The following is a 24,634-nucleotide window of genomic DNA, read 5'->3' on the forward strand; positions in this document are numbered from 1 at the left end:
ATAGGCATACAATTTTTTAAAGCTCCTATTTAACTCTTATAATAATAGAAAATCTAAAAAAATATAGCATAAATTATAATAACCTTTGTGTCGGGAATTGTGGGCGTATCATACTATCTTCAGCACATCAGAACCTTCAATCGTGGATGACGACGGCCTTCAATGAAATACGTTGTTCAACCCACAATCTTTACTGCACAAGACTCATTACAAATCACAGCACGCGATACGTTTCTTATCTTAAACAAACCAGTGGATTTGACCCAGGAGCCGCCACAGACGTCATCTTCTCCCGTTCGTTCTTGTATGGTTTAATACTAACTATTATGACTCCGGGATCATGGCGAGGCCCGCGCCTCGCGGCTTGCATCTCGAATGCGTCGTCAGCATTTCTAACTACATATATGTGTCCCTACATTCTCATCGTGCTTCTTCTGAAGATCCATTGACAGCATAACTTCAATTGTTCTGGACTTCAATTGTTTTTAACAGCGCACTCTATGACATCTTAGCGGAACTGCGTCGAACGCCACTCAGGTGTACGTAACACACTACGACATCAGAAGTGGGATTGTAGGCGTATCATACTATCGGCAGCACATCAGAACCTTCAATCGTGGATGACGAGGGCCTTCAATGAAATACGATGTTCGACTCACAATCTTTACTGCACTAAACTCATTACAAATCACAGCACGCGTTACGTTATCTTAAGCAAACTAGTGGATTTGACCCAGGAGCTGCCACAGACGTCATCTTCTCCCGTTCGTTCTCATCGTGCTTCCTCTGAAGATTGATTGACAGCATAACTTCAATAATTGTTCTGGGCTTCAATTGTTTTTAACAGCGCGCTCTATGATGCCTAGGCGGAACTGCGTCGAACGCCACTCGGGTGTACGTAACACCCTAGTTTGCTCTATTTGTCAAGGTTTGCATGATAAAACGCCTCTTGAAGGCGATAGATGGCACATTTCAGCCGTTCTCCGACATATCTATATATAGCGTTCATTTCTTACAAACGCGCAGTGTCAGAAACTGATGTTTGCTACATATTATGTCGTCGGGTGACAAACAAAAGTCACTAACTAACATCATTGAAATTTTTGGACAATAAACCGTGTTACAAGTGTAATAAAGTGCATTGTTAATTTAATTTTTTGATAGTACTTAGTGACTTTTGCTTGTCACCCGACGATGTCATAGTAGATAACCGTGGCCAAAACACGCCTACAGGACACTAACACCCCCGTTTGGGTCCGTCTGTGACCTCTATAAAGACCCAACCTCAAACTGACTTCGAATTACTAATTAATTTGACTGACTATCACACCGTGACACATCACTATTTTACATGTATTTATGTTTTTTTTTAGGCATTTTATTCGTGGTAAACTTAAAGCTAAGATTACATACAAAAGTATAACTAAAAACTACAGATATTAACAAAATTGGTAAGCGTTAAAGTTTACCACGAAAATGGGCTCGCCTCAGCATAGTACTGACCCGAAAGTCAGAGCTGATCTTCCGGCGAGACCATTTTGTGGGCCACGAACGCACCGTGCAACACGGCCCTATGTTCGTATAGGTTCGATAGCGATTTACATTTCCTGAAAAAAAAAAATTGCTATGCAAAGCAAAATTGTACGATAAATGTACGGGGCAAAAATGTAGCCGCCATTCTTGTGACGTCATAAAATCAGTCAGCAGTCAGCTAACGCCATGAACCCCTTGGCCACTCCATCAAGACGATAATTTATGATATATAAATAGTGTGATTACAGTGGAACCTGGATAATTGCAATCTCAAGGGACCGGCAAATTTTTGTCAATTAACCAGGTTTTTCATTTAAGCAGGTCGTGTCAATTAACGAGGTTCAAAAAATCGTTGTGTCAATTATAGAGGTTTTCATTAATAGAGGTTGCGTTCTGACAAATTTCTTTTATGGAGGTGCAAATAACCAGTTTAAGTAGATTTACACGCTTACATTCTATACATTGCTTCCGTCTATACTTGCACTTTTACACTACATTAATTACCACTTTATTTTCTTATCATTTGGGTTTAAAAAATTCCCTTGAATTGTAGAAGAAAGTTTTATTAGAATGTAAAAAGCATAATCACTTTGTTTTTTATTGATCAAAACTATTTCACCTACTACAGGCTATGATAGATACCCTATAAATAAATTAAATTCTGGATGGAGATATAAATAAAATGATCATTGCTATTAAAATATTGTTTCTGCTGTATACAACTACATTATTTCAATTATAGAGGTAATAAGCAAGACTCGTTTCAATAATAGAGGTAAAAACAAGAGCAAAATAACTGATTTTTTAGCACTGTGTCAATTATAGAGGTCTTAAGTTGCGATGTGGTCAATTATAGAGGCAAAATTACGAAAAGCACTAAAATCTAAATTGCAATTATAGAGGTTCCAAAATTTCAATTATAGAGGCCTTTTGGTCTCAAGGGACCGGGACCGTACTTTTGGTTGCAATTATTGAGGTTTTCCATTTATCCAGGTGCCAATTAACCAGGTTTCACTGTACTTTAAAAAACATAAATCATAATATTTGATTTTTTTTTTCCCAAAGAACACAACACACAACACTGTTGTGATGCTCGGGCAACATTGCGCGACTGGCGGCAGCGGCAACCATAGGTTGGAGCGAGACACACTTTTAATTGCCGTCGCCGCCGCCGGTCGCGTAAAGTCGTGGCCGAGCCGCAAAAGTTTCGACGTCGGTATGACAGGCGGCCTAACTAAGGGTCCGCATTAATTTGAGGCGATTTAAAATTAATTTCGCGGAAATTCAATTTTCCTAAGTGGCATATCAAATTAGTTGACACGTCAAATTAAATAAAAAAATTAAGCACCCCGATTGTGCAGCCTGAAAAGGCCAGCCTTTGTCCCTTTATTGGGGGTCGTTAAGAAAAGTTTTTGAATAAGGTAATTAAAATTATGGTTTCTAATTGAGTGAAGAGTTGGCTAATTTGTACCTACTTAATTTTGTAAAATGAATTTTTGAAACAATGAAAGTGGACTGATTTATGAATGATGTACCTACTTTTTTTTTGTTTAAACTTTTTTTTTTAACAAAATAAAATATGTATCAGCAAAGGAGGTTGACATACAAACGTAGTCTCCATTTTCCTCTCTGGATATTCGCATTACGGAAAATATTTTTACATATTTGGATGTATGTTAACCATAGCTATGCGTTTGACTTATATCGATTTTTTGACTATGGTAAAAATTAGGAGGGGAAAACATATTTCGTACAAATTTTAAAATGCTCTCAACTCTTTTAAGCTCCTAAATAAAATTAGCATAGCTGTGGTTATTAATATACCACAAATTGTGTTAAACGAGTATTTGTATTGTAATGTACTTATTGTATCCAGAGAGGAAAATGACGACTAGGTTTGTATCAAAAGGGCGCTCGGGTCCTCCACTTTCGTATTAAACATAACCTGATTTACATCTGTAAAAAGAAACGCAATAAATAAAAAGCGTGTCATGCAAAAGGTAAAATGCGAAATTAGGTTTCCTCACGGCAACCAGATTTCCTCCATGTGTAATGATGTTAATGAAGAGTAAATGTCAGCTGCGACAAGTCGGGCGAAGAAATATGAATTTACTTTAAGATATCTATAGATCTTAAGTAATAGTTATCATTTTAAGACAATTAGAAGTCATATAGGTACCTAAAGTAGCGGGTTGGGGTAGAAGTCGAGAGTTTTTGCACAGCTGTGGCTGGAGAGAGTCGCCAGCAAGCGAATGCGGAGCAGCGAGGGAGAGTATCTAGAGATGCCCCGAATAGTGAATTTGGCCGAATACCGAATATTCGGCCCCCCTCTCGGCCGAATACCGAATATTCGGCATGACATGCGAACATTTAGAGTCACAATTATTACGAAAACTGTTCGCCAATAAAGCACAACGTTTGCTAAGATATATTTTAATGTTGAACAGAGTTAATGAATGTAGTTAGAGTCAATCAAATCAGACCCATGATAAAAATAAAATATTTTGGAATCAACAAATGTTCAAAAACGTGCCTTCGTATTTAACCACTTTTTAAGAATACATTTTAGATATCAAATATACCTAGTTTTTGATAATTTTTTTGTGAAATTTTTCTTTTTAGGTAGGTGCAACATATATTCGGTATTCGGCCGAATGTTGCCTACTATTCGGCCGAATACCGAATATTCGGCAAAGTGGCCGAATAGGCCGAATACTGAATAGTTGCCGAATATTCGTGGCATCTTATGGACCATTATCTGCGCACACCCACTCACCATATACCAGGGCACCACTTGTTCATACTAAACAACAGTGTCACCTAATGGATCCAGCAACAGTTGCTGGATCCAGTTACTATACGTCCTATACCATTAAAGCTATACGTCCAGTTACTGGACGTATAGCTTTAATATATACTCGTATATCTGTTACCTATATAACATGAAAGATTATATTTTTGCCACACGAATAAATAAGTAGTAATACTTAAACTTTTTATGCGTTCCTCTAATTTGACCATGAGTGTAGAATAGATTCTTACATACAGACATTCCAAGCTACATAAAAGTTTGTAAAACTAAAACGAACGCTAATAAACGACAAAAACCCTAATTGTTTTACACAGCAAACAACCGAAAACCTATTACGTAACTCAAACATTTTAATCCAACAAACTATTTCCAACTATCCTAAGGGAAAACTAATCGTCCCGTCCGCCCGCCATTTTTCTCGGCTGTCAGCGAGTGACCCGCGCATTTGTCATTCGGCCGCTTTCGGCCGCGGTCGTGACGGCTCGGAAGTTTTGCCAATTTATATTTTTTATACTTACACATTTTTTTGACGTCTTTAGGTTAAGTAGATGTAGGTGAGTTAAATATGTTTGCTTGGTATTAAGTTGACATTTCCTTAATAAAAATAAACATGACACTCGAATGTCAGTTGCGGAAATCGGCCAGTTTCGAGTTAAGATACGTCAGATAATAGATCTAGAAACGATATGGAATAGATATGTCAGTATCAAATGTGACATTTCTTCAAACAAATACGTCACTTTTGATACTGACACATCTAATCCATATCGTATTTAGATCTATTATTTGACGTATTTTAAAGCTCGAATGGGGCAGAGTTGCATTGTTGCGGCTTCGTTCTTGCAGCCGATTTAACTGTCACTATCATTATTAAAATGTTTTACAGTGTATCTGGTGCTCCATTACGACACCCTGTGCTAAAATAAGCACATTACGTAACTACTTCGAAAATATAAAGGGCCATATGTACTGTAAAACGTTGTACGATACTCGTGCGAATAATTCCTGTTTTGCGCACTTGTAAAATAAATAACTATTAGGAAAGGCTATCAGAAGTTCATAAAATATTTATCAAACACGAACAAATAATCAGATTTTTCCAACTTTCACTATTTTCAACGATGGATTTTGATTAAGCATATTTATCTGGAACAAATCGCTCCTAACGTAGTATAAAATATCAATGGAAAAATGGACAAAAGCCACGTCACAACCTGTCACTCCGACGACTCGAATAGGCCCCGTGAAAGCGCTCCAATGTAACAGTGACCCAGTTCTCAGTTACAAAATGACCGATAAAGTAAGTAGGTACCTACCTATCATAATGATTCTACTAGACTAAGAGCTGGCCCCGAAAAACGGTAAAATGGTATTACAGATGTAGTGCATAACTATTTCCATCGTCTTTTTGTGTGTCGTGTACGAACGTGTCTTGCTATTTCAGTCAGTCTCGGTACAAAAAGTACTGAGGTTGACTGAAGTGAATTAGCATGACAAATATGAACGTTTCCAAGAAAATACCATGGAAAACAATTATGCACTACATTTGTAGCAGGCTTGTTACCGGATCCGGTCATCTGGCAGCTGTTCATCGGTGGAGGAGAGTGACAGGTCAGCGACATTTTTTCAGTCGGAAAAAAAAAAGATGAAGCTCAAAAGTCGTCACGGTTTTTAATTTTTGTCTGCCTCTTTCGCACACATGAATGCCATTGTTGGATACGGGATAATGATGAATAATAGAAAACTGTCAAGTTTCGTTGCTCTCATTATCACATCAATTTTCCGGAGTTAGCTCTTGGTTTATACGAAGACCCTCGAAATAAAGAGGCGCTTTAAAATACAAGTGCTATCCCATCGGGTCGAACGCAATGGATCGAATCGTGTAAACCCTTTCCGGACGTGGGTGTTAGGGCTCCGTGGACAAAGGGTTCCGTATGTACGGACACTGACGTGTTTATATGCAAAAAGATTTATAAACATATATTAAATATGAGTTCACACTGAGTTAGACTTTCACGATTTTTCCATACTATGCATACCCGCTACATAAATAAAAGATAATATATGGTATGGTACGGTGTATACAGTCACCTCATAAGGCGAAAAAAAGAGCATATTGTGTTAAGTTCGCCTTTGTACTTCTTGCTAATTGTATGTTATTTTTAATATGTCTTTTTGTACAATAAAGAGTTTACTACTACTACTACAAGAACCACTACCACCAGTTTTGACATTGACTCGCGTTTTCTCTCGCGTCATAAACTTAGCAAGAGAAATATCTGTTTTTTTCGGATATCATAAAGTTTTTTTTTAATAATACAATGATGGTGGCAAAGAGGAACACGGCCCGCCCGATGGTAAGCGGTAACCGTAGCCCATGGATGCCTGTGACGTCAGCAACAGTGATTTTACAATTCGTCGCACCTGTCACGTTGATGAAACAGGGGCCAGGACGCCGACCGCATACCCGGGCCACGTTGCATAATAAACTACAACTAATGTTACAAGCGGAACTCCTTTTCTAATACATCTATTAACGCCCTGGATGGGGATCATTTCCAAAGACATGAGGACGAGGGAGTTAAACCAGAGATGACCAAGAAACGCCCAGAGTGGCGTTTACAGACTATGAGCACAGAATAAATAATAGTACTAGGTACAGAAGACTCACTCTCTAACAAAACGCGTCTGTTACGATCAGGACAGATATGGCCGCTAGGTGGCGACAGCGCCACGCGCGGCTTATGGCAAACCCCAAAATTGGGGTCGAACGGATGTACTTTTAGCTACCTGTAGCAAAGCGACGAAATTGCGGAGTGAGACACGCCTGCTATGAGGGCCGACCCCAAGAGACATGGAAAATAGGCCGAGGAAAAGAAAAAGAGTTGAAGGTAGGTTTTCTTTTTGTACGCTCTTATTTAATAATAAATGTGGTTTTATTATAAATACTTTAAGCCTAAGGTACGTTGTTTCAGGAGCAGTATTTTCATGAAAAAAGTCGGATTGAAATTTTTAACGTTTTGCTTGCACACTTTTTTGCGATCGACGGTAGACGCATATGTCCAATTGATAACTTTTTTATTTGTCTTCATCGATATAAAATATGGGTATTTGAACAAGCCTAACACACTTTTTATTGCAGACTAGCAGACTATGCGTTTGGCCAGATTTTCTACAAAAATATCGGCCTAAATAAATAGCTAGGTACAGTTGGAAGAGCATTTAAGTGAATTTCACGTACGGAATATGTAGTAAGTATTAGGTACTACTAAGTAGTAATGTGATTACATGTACAAAGTCGAATTTCTCTCTAAAATGTCTCTTCCAAGTTTCAGCTAACCTGATGAGAAAATGTTAATAACAAAACCTCTTTTTTTTACTTACGAGAAAATGCGAAAGGAACACATACACTTATAAATACGTTATTTAATTACCAATCTGGAATCAGTTTGGAATAGTACTTTTCAAGTGTTGTTTTATTCACAATTATTCATGCAGATCGTACATGTAGCTGACTGTACACACTTTATGGATGGAACGGTTCACGCTCGTGTGGGTCCAATTAATGGTACGCCTATAATAGTATTATCTCAATTCTGACGTGATCAAGATATAGATAAGATATATATATATATATATATATATAACATACGTATAAGTGCGTAGCCAAGATGACAATCGTTATTCGGCAAACGCAAAAAAGTACTATAAAAAAGTAATAAGAAAAACCATTGTCATTTGCATAACTTTTACTGTTTTGATTGGCGCTTTCTATCAATGGATTGACATTCAATAATTCTATAACACTTTAAATTCTCGCGTTTTGTACACATACACACATGTACGTCGGAATTAAAGGTAAAAACGATGAAATTATATCGCGGTAGACCCGTTTGTGTAATTAAATATTCAATAATTCTGGCTCAGTTTTCTTTAAATAGTTAGAAAGAGAGCGTTTTAGGTGGGAAGTTTAGGCACGTATAGAAAACTCACGTAAAATATATGACATTTATGACTCACTGGTACCAGTCAGACTGACTGGTATCAGTTGTAATTTTTAGTTCTTTAGGTGACCGGTAGAGGCACTGTACAATTACTCCATACATTTTCCTTAACCTTCTCACTATCGACTGTCATTTTACGGAACTCATGGTAGAGAGTTACTGGGCGGTGTTTTGTAACTTATGATGTATTTTCTGCTATAAATATTAAGTTAATAAATAATTTGTACCGATGTGTCCTAATTTCTAAAACGGAGCAGTATTTCTGAATTTTTTTTTAAATCTCGGTAATCTACTAAAAGGTTCGAAATTATTCATGCCCAGACATGTTACGATTACAAATTAAATAATTAATTGCACAAAGGATAATAGGGTAATCGGGTCACTTTTAAGGGTAAGGACGGCAGATGTGGCCACCCGGCCCGCGTGGCAATTTATATCGGCGCAAAGTTAATCCTTTTGAAGCAACTGACAGAATGGACAAAGAGCTGAAACATATGAGTATAAAAATATATTATTACATAAATATTATAGATATTTGATAAAGTTTGAATGTCGTTCCTGAGCCTGAGTTTACGATACTTCGCAACCGATTTGAGTTCAAGCACTCACGGTCTGATTCGAACTTAAAGATACTTGAAAAATATGCTAAAGACACGATATGGATCGGATATGTGACGTTACGACGTTAAAGTTCGAATCAGGCCGTTACATTGAAGAGTTCTTATTTTTCGCATATTTATAATAGTTTTGTATGATAATCGTCTGGTTATGGCCAACAATAATGCAATTATATGCCCAAACATTGTCCCTGATTTGTGCACAAATTTTTCTTGCCAAAACACTTAAGAATTTTAAAAGTTCCGACCTTAAAAGTAGCTAAGTAGTTCGTTTAAAGACTAGAAAAATCACATAGAAGAATAATAAGTACCTAAGTAATAAATACAGAGCGGCTTGGAGAGCGCTGGTGAAAAGTGTCCACATTCGTCACGTCCCGCGGCCATGAGGATACGACAAGGAAGAAGAATGAATACTTACTGTATTGTACGAAACAAGGATAGGTAACAGCAGATATAAATGCAGCAGACAGAAAATGTAGGTCAAATAAAAGTATGTCCTTGATTTAGATACCCAATCACTGCCTATTCACCGGTGATGAAAGTAATAAACTTAACTATCTTACTTTTACATTATATGACGTAAAGTCGTATTCAATGTACAACCGATCGTAAGCTATTGGCTTGACAACCCCGGATTAGATGAATTTAACACAAAATTGTTGATTTTGAGACTACAGCTGAAATTTGGAGGTTCCAAAGTAAATAAATAGAGTTATTTAAATATTTATCTTTCATTTTTGGCCAATTCAAGTTTGAAGTAAACGGACAAAGGAGAGAAACGTTATAACAATTTAGATATTAACATATTCAATGCATTTAAATTAATAATTAACGTTTCGGAACAAGGAAATAGAAAATACATTCTTTGAAAAGCGGGACAGTGTGGCTAATAATACCTTTGAGCAAGTGTCGGAAACTTGATAAGCAAATTTTTTTAAACATGAATTTATAGGTACCTACTATTATCTTTTAATCAAAAATACCTTTTATATTTTATGTGGTTTTTACTGGTAAACGACAAGGAGTAGCTAGGTAAATATTTCCATTATTTTGGTTAAATATCACTTAGGGCCACTAACCCGAGTTAACCGGTTAAACCTGGAGTTACCATGGTTAGCCAATTTGACACTGGGTAAACGGTTCAACTGGTTAACCCCAGGTTAGTGGGACAGTACCCACTAGTACCTTATAAATTCAATTAACTTGCCTTTTTATTAATAAAACAATACCTTTTTTTGGCAAGTAATTTTCTTGTAAATTTTTTTAAAGGCAGGGCAAGACCGAGACGTGCATATTTAGACCAGATCAAAGAGAAAATCAACATAGTGACGTATCAAGAGCTCAAAACAGTGGAAGAGAGGAGAACGGAATGGCGATTACACCACCGTCAAGAGCCAGGCCAGCCAAGAATAATGATGATGATGAATTTTCTTGAATTTTGTACCTCTCATCATACTACTAATAATTTTAGTTTGTCTCTTCAACTATGTCGAGCAGCCTAATTGCCATTGCCTCCTGAGTTACGGCCGTTATTGGCGCCATAATGCTGATCGTAAATATCGATGGTGTTTGTGCGTCACGATTTATTAGAGTTCAGTACAAAGGAGTCAGCACTAAGGGATCTGCCCTTAGAAATGGGGTATGCCCTATATAAACACCATTCTACAACGATAGGGCTAAAAAATAAACTAAAATACATACTAGTCCTACTTATACGTATAAATCAGTGGTTTATGTCGAATCCTCCGAACTAAATTGTGCCCACACGAGCGGAAATACAACGACAAGTATCAAGAATAATGCCACAAAAAATCAGCTCTTACAAGGATAATGTCCTGGGTGTTGCGGTCAGTACGGATACAATAAAGGTTAGTGATTAAGGATCTGAAAAGCTATAGATTTAATAGAATTACACAAGTTAAAACAAATTAATTTCGATTCTCCTTTATTTTTAATTTATATAAGTCTATTTTGGAAACTACGTCACGCGTATCTCAATCTAAATATTTCAATTGGTATCATCCTTGGTACAATGCCCCAAGGGCCTATTTTAGATTTAAGCTAGTTATTAATTTCTTTTAGTAATACCACTGTATAGGTTTGTAAATAAATATATTTTTGAGAAATATATCAATAAATTTATCTTAATATCCCGAGTATGTTTAAATAACCTCACACGGAGGTACTAAAATAAATAAATTTTTTTTACTGGTTGAACAATAACCTGTACAGACAACAAATCCTGCCTAAATTACTCATAACAAGCATTAGCACTTAATTAGAAGTCATAATTATGAAAACCGGCTTAATGAAACGATTGCGTACGCAATTATTTTTGTTTAGCATCCTTTATGTGAATGTGTAATACATTTAAGCTTTGCGAAAGAAAATTAATTGTAACGGCTCCAGAATTATGCGGAAAGCACCCCTGCCTCGAGAAAAACAAAGTGCCTTAACGACGTTACAGTTCAAACAAAATTGGACTGTAACCCTATTAGCTACGATTCAAATTTCAACGGAACAGTCAACAACACATAGGCTCGATCAACTTTTATCAACTGATCATCGAAGTCATAGCATTTGAGTAGCGTTCAAACAAAAGCGAACCTTGATTGGCAACTAATAAGGTTTAATTTTGTTTACAAGTTTCAGGGACATAGGCCGTTTGGTGTCGCAGCCAGAATTAATAAAAGCCAGATGTAAGCAACCTTGTGGGTCGCATACTAATGACAGGTCAAATATTGTTAATTTTGCCTTATGCAGCATGTTACTGAAGGTAATGGACATCGGCTCAGTTTGATCTTAGGAAAGCAAATTGCCTAATAGACTGGGTAATGAGGTAAATGCGATTAATTTTACTAGTAAAAGAAAATACATCTCAGTAAAAGCTTGAGAAAAACAGGTTTTATCCTATTTGTAGGCAAATGTGATTAGCCAAAAATGTAAACAAACCATTAATTATGATTATAACATTTACAAATTCTACTATAACTTTTACTAAGATTCTTCTTTCATACACATGACAAAGAGGAACCAGTGACGGGTTGGAAATTATATATTCTTCTTTTTTTTTCTATGCATATGTAATAACGTAAGTAAGATTCTCTTTGCATGAAAATATTTATTAAAACTTACTAGTTTTCATTACTTTTGTAAAATATTAAGCAATAGTACATTTCGATGCTAGTGCGGAAGGTATGTCATTACTTCACGAGTACCGAGATATCTTGCCACGAGCCGCAGGCGAGTGGCAAGACTCGGGACGAGTGAAGAATGACATTTCCGCACGTGTATCGAACGACGTTTTTTAATACAGTTGCGAAAAAATAAGAAAAACATTGTTAATCGTACACTAAACAAAAGTGGTAACAGTGACAGCTCGGTTAGACGTCGTCTTTAAGTATATTATATCTATGGGCGTTTGGCAGCTATTCCGTTCCATTCAGTCAACTTATTAAGAACGGAATTTTCAATATTGAATATTAAAAAATTAACGTGTTATAATAATGAAGAGGTAAGTAATTAAATATGAAATATGTAATATTTTTCGTATTCTTACATTAACGGTAGGTTTTTATGCTGATTACGACGTTTAAAGGAAACTAATATTAACACTCATCAATAAGTAGTCGTGAATTGGAACAAGTATAAATTTAAAAAAATTGGAAAAGGAAAAAGCACTAGTTCGAGATAACCAACTTTCCGCACGCTAAACAGCTACGTAAAGTAGCACTTTTTGAGCAACTGTATTAAAAATGTATTTTACAGTACATATGGTCCTATTTTTCCGCACTAGTGCGTAAAATAGCACTTTTCGTGCGATTTCAAAAGTTTAAAGGGCCATATGTACTGTAAAACGTTGTACGATACACGTGCGAATAGGTAATTCGCAACTCGTGTCGATTTAAAAGACTCCCTTCGGTCGTGTTTTAATTTATCGCCACTCGTTTCGAATTTCCACTTTTTCGCACTTGTATCGTAAATAACTATTATATCACCCTTTATTTTTTTACACTGTTACCTAATTTAATATGAGCTATACAAGTAGGTAAGGTACAACAAATGTAATCTAATAACTACAGAGATCTGGTAGGATATACAATAAACAGGACATGTATTTTATATTATTTGTCAAACCAATTAATCTCTACAAGTACCCAATTACATAAAATAAACAACAATAAATGCTACTACAGTTAAATTAATTCCCGCTGAGCACACTGTTGTTTCCACAACACCCTGTGTGGCTCGACTTCAATTGTTTTGGGGGAACGATTCGCAAATTATGTCAAAATATTATAATTTCATTTTCGTTTGAATTAAATTTACGGCGTATTATTTGAGCCTACAATGGTGTTTTACCTACTGTTTTACCAAGCATAAATGACTTTCAAAACCCATTCAAATATTTAGGTACAGTCGCCATCAGATATATCGGAGCGGCCAAGGTGCCCACTAATATCTGAACACGCCTCTATTGTCAAGGCGAAAGAGTGCTTGTTAAGATATTGCCACCTTCTGTCGCCATAAATTTTACGAAATTTTGTTTGCGTGGTACAAGTTACGATTGCGACAATTTTCATTGTTTGGTATAGTCAGACCGTAAAAAGTCTGCAGCGATTTTGATAGCCCACGCAGTGCAAGTGTCATTTTAAACGTCAAACTTCTATGAAATTATGACGGCTATCAAATCCGCTGCAGACTTTGTTTGGTGCGACTATATTGCTTCTCTATAGTAATAATACCCCAACGTCTTCGATACCCGATTGTCATATTGGCTACGGCTTAGTATAGTTTTTAGGGTTCCGTACCCAAAGGGTAAAACGGGACCCTATTACTAAGACTTCGCTGTCCGTCCGTCCGTCTGTCACCAGGCTGTATCTCACGAACCGTGATAGCTAGACAGTTGAAATTTTCACAGATGATGTATTTCTGTTGCCGCTATAACAACAAATACTAAAAACAGAATAAAATAAAGATTTAAGTGGGGCTCCCATACAGCAAACGTGATTTTTGACCAAAGTTAAGCAACGTCGGGCGTGGTCAGTACTTGGATGGGTGACCGTTTTTTTTTGTTTTTTTTTGCATTATGGTACGGAACCCTTCGTGCGCGAGTCCGACTCGCACTTGCCTGGTGTTTTCCTTCAATCCTCGTATTTGTTACAAAAAGGTTTTTATTTAAGGGTGTTTTCATTCGTTCTCATGTCAACCCTCTCTCTTCAGGGCTCGTAGATTATTGAGGAACACCCGTGCGGGACCTTGCGGATTATCTACGTAGCGTCCGCAAAACAAGTACCTCCAGGGCCGTAGCAAAAAATACAATTGCTTTTTATGATAGAGGCAAACGAGCATCAGAATAATCGCCCGATGGTAAGAAATTTCCATCACGTACGGCCACCTGCAACACCAAAGGGGACAAACGCTAATAAAGTCAACACCGACATTGGCAAATTCACCCTGTGCAAAATTGCAGGGAGTAAGCCATGAAAAAAAAAACGCTAATAAAGTAAAAACATATCGGGATAACAGATGCGACGGTAAAATGAATTTTTATCCACAAAATTGCAAAGCAATTGAATATCAATTTTGAGTTGTTTCTTCACGTAAGCTGTTGGAATGCAATCATAAATCATAATTTTAAATTGTACAAATTTTAATGTATTAATATTGTTTTGTTTTGTAATAAGTTTACAGAACGCAAAGCCCCAAGTATTATCTGTGGACTGATTTAGGTTCTCCTTAATATGTACTCCATAAAACATCCTAATATAAGCCTTTTTCTTCTATCGCTACACAGGGCGAAGCAATCAGGCGGGGATATAAAGGGCGGCCCGTAAACTGCCCACGAGAGATACAGGATTTGTGCTAAACTAGTTTTTAGAACATCCTGTACGTGGGCTTGTAGTGTGGACTCTAATAGTTTTGTTGTGTGAAGAAAACAAAGCGAACAAGGGAAAATGACACAGACCTTCATGTGAAACATTTCTGTTTCTTCCTTAGAGGTAGTTTTCTAAACATAATAATTTGTAAAACCTTCGCAACTCTCAATATTCCACTTTTCGAACCACTCGCAGCGCTTGTGGTTCATTTTTGGAATCTTTGACTTGGCCAGGTATCAATTATTAACATGGGAGTAATCACTTTGCCTCCTTGTAATACAAGTGACTATAAAAATATTATCAGTACGGCTACCACCAGTTTCGACATTAACATATTCGCTCACATCTACGTACCTAACTTACTTTCTATGCATCTCGCTCTTACTCGCATATTAGTCAAGCGAGATATTTACAGAAAGTAAATTGCGTAGACGTGAACGTTGTATCAATGTCAAAAAAGTACGGCTACCACCAGTTTTGACATTGACATATTATTTCGCGTCTACGTAAATTACTTTCTATACATCTCGCTTGCACTAATATGCGAGTAAGAGCGATATGCATAGAAAGTAAGTTACTTAGACGTGAGTGAATATGTCAATGTCAAAACTGGTGATAGTGGTACTGGTGGTAGCCGTACTGGTTATTTAATTATGAATGTACCTAAACTGTTTGGGTGGGTTATCCCAATTTTAAGGACATCGTTATCCCCTCCTTTAACTCAGGGTATTGATATCTAGTGCAATAGCAGTACCCTTTATTTTTATATTATTGTTATGGCGCACGTTTTCCTATAACAGAACCCTTATTTTGCACTTCGGCCCCTTGGATATTTGTGATAACTTGCAATATTTTCTTATACATAGACAATTTTCTCAGAACTTCATTGTTTGTTCCTAATTAATCAAAACACGCACAATTAAGAAAGATTAAAAATTATGCTGCTTTTTCCATTTCCAAAAGGAGATCGTTTTCTCAATTCGGTTGTTGTATGTTTTTTATATAAAAATAAATTAAATTGAAATATAGCATGGCCGCCGGAGGGGTTAAAAATAAACAACCTTCAAATAAATTTAACGTTTTGTTTCAAAATTAAAGTATTACACTCCAAAAGACAGCGCATAGAGTATGCAAAAAGAAACTGGCCGAAAATCTCGTTTCAACCGCCGAAAATATTTCATCATCATATTTCGGACACGTTTGGAATTGGAATAGTACGACCAACACCAACTCATCGCATTTCTTAAATGTCAGTAATTAAATATGTCAGTTGAGTGTCCTTTTTTAAGCAAAAGTGTAGATTTCGTTGATTTGTATTTTTTTATGAGTAAGGGGGTAATCGAGCAGATGAATCGCCTGATAACACCAATGCAGTTGCACGTGCCGTGTCGGCATTTAAAATGGGAGTACTCTCTTTTCTTGAAGGTTTGAATACTAACATTGTTACCGTATTTTATTTTACTATTTCATTTCAAAACATTATTTTTCTTTATATGCAGGCAGACTTTTTAAAGGTTAAATTGTGTGAATCATAATCAATTTTCTATATTTTAATGAAATGTGTTTATTCTGTGTCTTACTGAATTTTTGTATTTAAATTTGACATGAGTTGGTTTTAGATTATTAGGTATAAAATTAAATGTACAGAAATATATTTAATGATTTTTTTACTCTTTATTTTAACTAAATTTAATATGGCTGTCAAAAATTATAGACGAAGAAAAAATATTTATTTCACCGAATTCGGCCTGTATATTTTTTTCCGATCTCACCTCTAAGCTTTAAGCTCTTCGATGCCCGTTGAAATAATAGCTTTAACGAAACGAAAGCTCCATTACTGAAGAATTACTATTGCTCCTAATTGGGACTTAACGAACGGGTATTCGTTAAATTTAATGCTCTATTTAATGAGCATTGTTTATATTTTGTTGAAAATCTTGGAAGTTAAAAGGTTAGAAGTTGAAATGTGTGAAATGAAATCGAAATTATTGTATTGTTTTTTATCTGTTGAATAATTTAAATTAATTTTCTTATGAATGAATGTACGAGTAAATCATATATATTTATATTATGTACCTATATACAATGTTAAAAAATGATTTAAATTACAATAAATGTACTAATATTTCTCCTGAAATTCAGTAATTATACATTGCATCTAAATCAAGCAAAGTCTGGCGTTCTATAATAGTTTTACTCAATTTTACCATTAATTTTCAATAAAGTTATGCAAGATGACCTTGACGCCTTTGATAAGAACTGATGGTGGGAGACGGATCAAGAGCGGGATACGTGGAAGAGGAGGAGGGAGGCCTTTGCTGTCTTTGCCTTTGCTAAATACATTTAAATAAGTAATATAGTAATATATATATGGACCCGGGTATGTCCTTAAACTACGTCCAGGACCCGGGTATGTCCTTAAACCACGTCCAAGACCACCGGTGGACGGGCAGCAGCGTCCCTCAAATTCGGTGTACTCGACTGCGATCGCCAACCCGCCTGCCAAGCATGGCGATTATGGCATTCACCCCCCAAAAAAGGGGGAGGCCTATGTTCAGCAGTGGACGTCTTATGGCTGAGATGATGATGATGATGAAGTAATATATGCATTCAAAAATACAGTTATATCTTGATTCAAGTTCCGTTTAGCCACATAATGGCTATCGAACGAAACAATATCATAAAGCTCATAATAATAATAATGCAACACAATCAAGCGCCATAAAAAACAACTATTTCCTTACGACTTCAGTCTCTTACGGCAGTGGAGGCCTGTTCTAACTCCGAAAATCCCAACTTAGTTTTGGCTTTCAAAAATTGACGTTTGACATTTCTTGCCTCCCTGTCCCACTTACGTACGAATTTACAAGAGCGACAGAGGTTACACGTCAGTACAGAACGAAAAAGCACTAAATCAACTCGGGAGAACGATTTATTCTTAAACATTACACATCTTCTTCAATCGATTACTTTGATTGCAAGTAATGTCAAAACAATATTAAACCAAGATACGATTATCAAAGTTCGAATAGGCCTCCTGCTTAAGCTTGAACAACTTAACTGCACACACTTTAAACTAAGGCCGAACAAAACCCCATTAAAAATCTACTTTAATACCCTACCTATAAGATGCAAAATGCAATAACCAGTATAAGTAACGCCGCTGTCCAAATATTTTAAGCAATAGCGTGGATACAAAATGGCGTTTTTGTAGGGCAAATGGTGCCACTTAAGACCTTTTTGGACCAAGTATTGGAACGACATGCGATGCGGTCGGGTGGAGCGTTTAGCGTTAATATTATTTATGTTTCGGCTAGTTTACTGGACATGAGGAGTAAAGTATGAGAGATAGCGATAAATAAGCGGCACCACAGTCATGCACGGAGTGAATAGGCAGGCTGATGCATCGTTTTAGGCATGAAATAAAAAAAAAGTTAACTCCTATAATATCTAGAAAAACGTAAATAAACTCGAATAAATTATTAAGTACCTAATTATAATAAAATAAAAAAAAAACATTGTAAAGTACGTAATTAATTTTCACGACCATGGCATTCGCTGAAATGTGAGTACTCAATTTTACTCCATTCTAAAAACATATTTTATTCAAAAATGCAAAAATTTTCGTTTCAAAGTACGAGTATAAGTGAATGAACATATAAGTAATAAATCGTATGATGAGTCATTTTAACAAAACCGCTCCTCTTATTAACTGAAACCGTATTATTGCCCAAACATTTAGTTTGTTTATAGTCCACACATCGAAAGTCGAGTGTGGCCAAAGCGAGGCGCCTCAGACAGGCTAACTTAAAACCAGGGAGTAGTTATAATCTAGACTAGTAACCTCTATATAGCCGCGTGCCGTGTAATTAAGTACCTTTATATAAAGACATTTCCGAGCGCCTTATAGATACGTCTGGTGACCACAGGGCTGGCAGCTACTTCGGCCAGAGACTAAGTCTGGCTATCCAACGAGGTAAAACTGCCAGTCTACTGGGCACCATAGCTCATGACAGCGACCTAGGAAGCATTTTTTATTTATAAGTTTATTTAAAAGTTTATTTATTCAGTCTATTTATAAGATTATTTTAAGTTTTATATTGCATGTAGTTTAGTTTTATTATTGTTTAGTTTGTATTTTTATGTCCCAATTAAGTACCTATTTATAAATTAAAAAAAAATTAAATAATTATTTATTTCAGAAATTAAATTTCCATATTAGTAGCTTATTATTACTCTTAACCTATGTTAGTGACTAACTATTTATGTTAAATATGTACTTTATTTAGCTTTTATAAACATGTAGGCTACTCCAGTACTCCCAGAAAGCGCCATCTATCCTGTCTGCTACTAGGGCTAGGAGACTGTTGGCGCTGCCGCGCACGCGCCGCACCAGCGACGCCACCCGCTTGCGCATGATGGCGTAGAAGCCGTCGGTGCGCGCCTCCGCGAACATACCGCTAGCGCTGCAATAGCGCAGCAGCATTTATGTGTGTCTGTGTGAGTGTGGCCAAAGCGAAGAGCCTCGTATAAGCTGAAATAAACCAGAGAGCAGTAGTGGGATGTTACCTACCCTCAATTTTAACCTCTCGTGTGCCGTGATTATTTTTTTCTAATATTTTCCTCGTACGCGGATCTGCGCTCCGGTACGACGTCTTAATGCCGGTTCGTCATTGTTGTACGTGGCGTTATATTTTAAATACTTAAGTATATGTACAGTCAGCAAAAGTATGCTCTAAACACTACACCCCTGCATGTCAATATGGAATTCTCGAGCTACTTTCAAATATTCTTTACGTATTCTAGTTAATTTTATATTGAGATTGTCAGTCTTCTATTTTTATTAGTCTCTGGTTAAAACTAAACCTTTTGGGTACGTTGACAGTTTTATAGTTATGTTTCAACGAAATGTTCTGTTGACTAGTTAAGATTTAAGCCTAATTTATTTTGATCCGTAAATACTTTAACCCGCTTTATTTGAAATTCTAAGAAGAGCCATATATTTTTAAGATAACGGGAAGCTATTGTTGAGTTGAATGTAATAAAATAAAAGTTTAGCAAAATTATCATTTTAACAAAGACCGTTGTTTTTAGAAATATTTTATAATAATATTTTATTGTACTTACAAGGTGTAACAAAAATATTGGGGCTCCGTTTAAGGGCATATTCGGTATTGTGTTTTGTATAGTACAAAGTAGAAGACATTTTTTTAAGTAATTCTAATACATACTTGCGACTCCTTCTATCATTAACCGATTGCGAAAATCAGGCACCAAAATTTAAATTTCAAAAATGTATTCTGCAAGTTGGCCTCAAGAGCTCTTTTACAAGTCAATACATTTACAGTAATACCATATAGTGATATGAAAAATACATTGCAACATTTATAAATATAACAACCAATACCTGTACAACATAACATTATAATAATCTTAAAAATAAACAATTACTATATAACAGATATAGCAGGCCCCAATTTCACCACGGTGACAGGTGCGACAATTGTAAAATATCACTGTTACCGACGTCACAGGCATCCATGGGCTACGGTTACCGCTTAACATCGGGCGGGCCATATTCCCGTTTGCCACCATCATTGTATTATTAAAAAAACCTTATTATATCAGAAAAAAAACAGATATTTTCTTGCTAAGTTTATTCCAATTGTCATAAGAAACACTACAATTGTCACAAAATTCCTACATATAACTCATTAGGTACCTGTCAAGAATTACCTACAATTCTTCTAAATCTTGACAATTGTCAGACTTCGCAAGAGAAATATCTGTTTTTCCAATATAATAAAGTTTTTTTAAATCATAATGATGGTGGCAAACAGGAATACGGCTCGCCCGATGGTAAGTGGTAATCGTAGCCCATGCATGCCTGTGACGTCAGCAACAGTGATGTTTTACAATTCTCGCACCTGTCACCGATGTGAAATTGGGGCCAGATATGTATATTATGTATAGTTTCTATACATTGAATTTGGAGATGTAAAATGTCCCGCCGCGATCTAATTACTTAGCCACAAGATTGGAATTACTACATACATATGTAACAACATAATAAATTACGTTCATGACAACTCCATTGGGAGCCAACAATTTCAATTCTGAACATCTTGGAGGTCGCCCAAGACAATTATAAGCAAGAATTCGGCAACCGTATTAAGCCAAAACAATATATTATGGCAGACAAGCTACATTAGCTTTACTTTAATACCATTGATATTAAATAGAGTTAAATCAAGAAAAGTCTGCAGAGCTTTTGACAGCACATGCAGTGCAGGTGTTATTTTGAACGTCAAACTTCTATGAAATTATGACGTATAAATAACACTGGCACTGTTGCGCTGTTAAAATCTCTGCAGACTTTTTTTGGTTTAACTCTATCGTAGATCGTAGACAGGTACAAACAACGTCAATCATAACAAGAAAAAATTGGGGCGATCTAACTGTTCTCTGATTTTCGTACTGAAATATAATAAAATGATTATAAAATAAAATAATGCGAGCTTAATTTTTTTTGATACTATGTTACAGTAATTTTAAACTGTAACTGTAGTATCTCTGTCTTATATGACAGTTAAAGCTGAAAAATTGTAGAAAAATAACGTGGCCATTACATTTATTCCCCGTACCCGGATATTCCGGATAAGGCGCGGTCTACCTTGCCGGTGTTATTTACATGCTGCGGCCATTACTCATCTCCCCCTGTTGTTTAGTGAAATGTTTTCTCAGGGGTCACTAAGAATACAATATATTATTATTTCACCAACATTTCATAATTGGGGTAAAGAGGTAATTTTCAAATTGCCAAATATTTATAAAACCACAGAAGCACTTCATAATTTATCAACGAATGCAAGGATTACCAAGACATCTTATTGTTGCTACAGTAAAAAACCCTCATTACTGTAAAATGGGGTGAGTAGGGTCGGGGGGAGAGTTGGGTTATAAATGGGGAGAGAAGGAATGAAACGGGTGAGATGGGATTTTAAGGCTACTGCTACAAAAATAATACATATTGAATTCCACTTTAAGATGGAGCCATAGTAATCATAATAAAAAAATCGATCCAACACTCTTCCAAAATCAGCTTTGTATGAAAAACCAACACACCCCAAACACTAGGGACTACGGGGTGAGGTGGGATTTCGTGTTTATTGTCAAAGTTATGAAATGGAACTTCCCAAAATAAAATGAAAAACTAAAATACAAACGTCCGGAACACATATTATATACACCATTCAGTTTGCATATGTAAAAATAAAATGTTATCGAGGTTTGAATGTCAGTTTTGCACCTACTCACCCCATTTTACGGTATACTGCCGTATTCGAACTTCAAGATATTCACAAGAGACGACACGTACTAGATCCATTCTAGATACGTTATAGTTTAGATATCAACTAGTTCTCTTTTGCAGCGCAATTCGGGCAACCAATGTCACTTTTACGTTAGATAGAGTAGATATCTATTACATGTGAATTGGATCTCTGAGTCATATCCTGTGGAAATCGTTCAAGAGTATCTCCAGAATCGCGCAAATGTCAAATTTGACAGGTTAGATCTTAACCCTTAATCAAACGGAACACTTTTTATGAGATTTTTGAAAACTAAGAATGGTTTTTAGGTAAATTGGGTGCGTAGATTACGAATAAATATATAAAAAGAATTTTAGTGGGGGGGAAAGGGGGGTTTTGCGGTGGGGAATAATTTCCCGTTATCCGTTACGGAATAGCAAAATTTTGAATGACGTGGGAAATAGTTTCCCATTGTCCGATACGGTTACGAACTTTTTACTAGTTAGTAGCTCCCCCCGGCTTTGCTTGGAATTCAAGTATGAGCCTTTAACGTTATCTTCAAAAATCAAAGAAATAAATAAAAGAAAAAAGAAAACAAAAACAGGCACAGATTTTTTTGTGCAACAGGCAAATGGGCATATATTTTTATTTTTGGAAACCAATTAAAATTTAGGTGGAGAATAAACACTGGGAAATAATTTCCCACTTAATAAAACCTACCATTTTTTTGTAAATCGTACGGTCAGGTACAAACAATGGGAAATAATTACCCACTTACTAAAACCTTAAAATCTTGGCTAAATCATATCGTTATCACAATTCCTTTCAAGCAAAACACAGGGAAAATAAGTCTAGTTTATGATAGTATTCAGTGTATGCACTTACAAGATTTTTTTTCGCACTTAACCTCAAAACACTAAAAAAATTGTCGTTATTGCAAAAAAAATCACAACAACTGACATTGACTTTGACGTGTGGTCACAAATGGCGGCCATTAGAAAAGTGTTGCCATTTTTCAAATTCAAAATGTTACTAAGATTTTTAATCTGTATGGTTGGTATCGCTGAGTGCTGCCATTAAAAAGATAAAAAATATTTCGTAAATTAGGATGAAGTGGGAAATAATTTCCCGATATTTGATTAAGGGTTAAACATATCGTTATCGTATCTTGGTGATGTCTAAAATATATCTAATAGATGTCTAAGTATTTCAAAATCAGGCCCATAGTGTTTATTTTTGCGTAGGTACCTACATAAGAAGAAGAATTTACGTTATAGGGGAACCCATAAGAATACACGTCACGCACTTTACTGTTTTTTAAGATATAGCCTCTTAAGTGAGCAATTTCTGAGGAGGAAAAGAGGAAAAGTGAGGTTTTAAGTTGGATGATACGGGAAAAACAGGAGTTTTATAAATTTTTCAAGTTTGTACCTACACGATTGTTGAAGGTAACTTGTGCGGGAAAACTTTCGTTTATAGTCATCTGTCTAGAGTCAGACCAACCTGACTCTGCATGACATTTGCAATGACTAAGTCTGGGGATGTCATCATTAATGTCAAATGTCTATGAAAATATCACGTTTATAACGACAATGCCACATTTTGATATATTCAAGTCGGTGCAAAGTTAGCTTAGACGGATTATCATCACCAGTATATTTACTTTATAGGTCCTAGAAGGCCGATTCTAATTTTTTAATTTGTTAATATAGGTATTGGTTTTGTTGTGCTTCGTTCTTGACACGTAGTTTCACGCACAATTGCGGCTTCCGAAAATACTTGACAGTATTTGGGCCGATCGAATCAATGCTGCGATTGGTTTTCTTCTTAAAAACTTACCCAAATACATAGAACAAATAAGTTAGTTAGATCCATTTGTTAGGTACATAGAAAAACGCCAATCACTCACGACCTATGCCTTCCTAGCACATTATAGGGCAATTATTCTTTGTTTGCAACCTTTCACCCCAAATCTGACATTTCCATCACCGACCCCGTTACCCCATTAGCCATACGGCAGGCTTATGGTTTAGGTCAGACAGGGTTAATGTTCAGTGTACGGCGATGGAGGTCCATGTTACTAGATTATTACGATTTTCAATAGAGTCCGACTAAGGGCTGGTACAGACGGACTGACTTTGGACTGATCCGACTGACACATGTATGGGAACTGCACGCCAACGTTGCAGTTGGTGAGCAGCCGGCGAGCAGTTAGCATACAAATTACATTTTTTAAAGTGTAACCAATAGCCAAATTAAATATCAAACCAGCCTACTGAAACTAGGCCGAACCTTAAAGTCGTTTACAATGTTTCAAAATATAAAGGAGCATTCCACGGGCTGTCCCGTACAAACGCATTTGATTTCCTGTGTTGCGACTTTTTTTTCGGCATTTAAAGCAAGCGATTATTTTTCTATGCATATTTTTGACCATTTGTCATAGAAAAGGAAACTCTTATACCTGCAAATCTTCAGAAAA

General features: G+C 36.2%; 1 protein-coding gene across 1 annotated transcript in view; it reads right to left on the reverse strand.

The window, feature by feature from the left end:
* LOC134679542 (protein madd-4) overlaps positions 1-24,634 on the reverse strand; it is a 425,780-nt gene that overhangs the window by 249,843 nt on the left and 151,303 nt on the right. The gene's annotated exons all lie outside the window — the stretch shown is intronic.

The sequence above is a fragment of the Cydia fagiglandana genome, chromosome 2 (genome assembly GCF_963556715.1).
Source record: "Cydia fagiglandana chromosome 2, ilCydFagi1.1, whole genome shotgun sequence".
Lineage (NCBI taxonomy): Eukaryota > Metazoa > Arthropoda > Insecta > Lepidoptera > Tortricidae > Cydia > Cydia fagiglandana.